Here is a 2,500-nt window from a genome sequence, read left to right as displayed (position 1 = left end):
CATCATTATTGTCATTGTAATCATTACGAGTAATAATAATGATGATAGTAATAACATTAATAATAATAATGCTAATGATAACAAAAATACTACCAATACTACTAGTGATAATAGCTAGTCAAATTAATGATAATGATGCTACTACTGATACTAATGATAATGGAAATGATGGTAATAATAGTAAATGATAAAAATAAATATAACAAAAACAACAAAGATAACAAAACAGCAACGATAACAATAAAAATAAAGATAACATAAATAACAAAGATAACAATGACAGTAAAAATAACAGTAACAAAAAAGATTACAAAGATTATATAGATAGCAATAGCAACAAAAAACAATAAAGATAACAAATACTATCAAGGCAACAAAAACATCTAAGATAACAAAAGCAATAAAGATAACAAAACACCAAAGATAACAAAGACAATAAAGATAACAGAAACAACAAAGATAATAATAACAAAAAAAGATAAAAAAGGCAATAAAGATAACAAAACACCAAAGATAACAAAAGCAACGAAGATATCAATAACAAAAAACGATAACAAAGACAATAAAGATAACAAAATAACAAAGATAACAAAAACAACGAAGAGAAAATTAGCAATACAGATAACAAAGACAATAAAGATAAAAAACAACAAAGATAACAATAACAACAAAGATAACAATAACAACAAAGACAACAATAACAATAAAGATAACAAAGGCAATAAAGATAACAAAAACCACAATTCTAGCATGACGTGAAAAAACTTTATTTCCGAAGAAAGTAAAAAAAATCATTAAAGTTTTGAAGAAATTATTTTCGATTAAAAAAAGAAAAAAAAAAAAAAAACTGTGTAAAGAAAGAATTTTATGTATTTATTTTCCCTCATTTATTTGTTGTTTATTTGTCGGTATTTATTGTTTATGTCTGTTTCTCCCTCTTCCTTTCTTTTGTTTCTCTTCGGTTGTTTGAGTTTTGCTTGTTTGTTTAATTGCTTGATTATCTGGCTATTTGTCCATTTGGTTGATTGCTTGTTTCTTTGTTTGCAAGGTTATAGGTTGCTGCTTGCTTGATTTCCGTCTGGTTGTTTGGTTACTTGTGTATTTGGCTAATTGGCTGGTTGTTTATTGCCCTGTTTGGTTGTTTATTGGTTGATTGTCTTGATTGATGCTTTGTTTCCTTGTTTTGTTGTTTGTTTGGTTGTTTGAATTACTTGTTTGTTTGTTTAAGGTTTGCTTGTATCGCTGCTTGTTTGTTTTGATTTTTTTGCTGGTTGTTTGCCTGTTAAGTTGTTGATTGTTTATATATTAGTCGACTGTTGTGTGGTTCTGATTGATTGTTTGCTCCTTGATTATTAGTCCTTTGTTTTTTTGTATCTATTGGCTTGTTTGTTTGTTTGGATGTTTCCTTGTTTATCTGTTCTCTTGTTTGTATGTTGTTTGCTTGTTTGGACGTTTCCTTGTTTATCTGCTGTTTGTTTGTTTGGATGTTTCATTGTTTATCTGTTTTCTTATTCATCTATTGTTTGTTTGTTTGTTTTCATAATTGGTTAATGGTCGTGTAACCTTTTTTTGTTTTAAACTGATTTGTTTTGGTTTTATATTTGTGTCTTTTTCTTTTATTTATTTCATCTATCGTTTCTTACTTGCTTTTCCTCGTTTCGTTATTTCTTTCGCATATATATATATTTTTTTCTCTCTGTCATGTTTCGTGTCAATTTTTATTTTCATTTTGTCTTTTTTTCAATGTTCCTCCTTTTCACTTATTTTTTTCTGCCTTGCATTTTCCATTTTTTAAAATCCTTTCTCTTTTTTCCATGCTTGTCTATGTGTCTTTTATGTGTAAGTGTCATTTTTATGTGTATGTGTATTTGTGTTTGTGTGTTTTTATGCGTATGTGTATTTGTCTGTATGTTTGTGTGTTTTTATGTGTGTGTCTTTTATGTCTATGTGTATTTGTCTTTGTGTTTGTGTCTTTTATGTCTATGTGTATTTGTCTTTGTGTTTGTGTCTTTTATGTCTATGTGTATTTGTCTTTGTGTTTGTGTCTTTTATGTCTATGTGTATTTGTCTTTGTGTTTGTGTCTTTTATGTCTATGTGTATTTGTTTTTGTTTTTGTTTTTGATTATTTCTTTGTGTTGGTCTTTATGTTATGGTTTTTATTTTTGTTGTGTTTTTGTTTTGATTTTTTTGTGTTTGTTTTATATGTGTATGTGTTTGTTGTGTATGATTCCTTAGGTGTGTGTCTTTATGTGTATGGGCTTTATTTTTGTTTATGTGTTTTTATGTATATGTTTTCTTTTATGTGTATGTGTCTTTTCATGTGTATGTCTTTATATGTGTATGTGTCTTTTATGTGTATGTGTCTTTTATGTGTATGTGTCTTTCATGTGTATGTCTTTATATGTGTATGTGTCTTTTTGTGTTTGTCTTTATTTATGTGTTTTTGTTTGCTTATTGTGTTTCTTTTTTGTTTTTTTTTCTTGTTTGTTTTTTAAAAGG

Source organism: Penaeus chinensis, chromosome 39 (assembly GCF_019202785.1).
Source record: "Penaeus chinensis breed Huanghai No. 1 chromosome 39, ASM1920278v2, whole genome shotgun sequence".
NCBI lineage: Eukaryota > Metazoa > Arthropoda > Malacostraca > Decapoda > Penaeidae > Penaeus > Penaeus chinensis.
The sequence above is the reverse complement of the archived record's forward strand: the minus strand, read 5'-3'. Positions refer to the sequence as shown.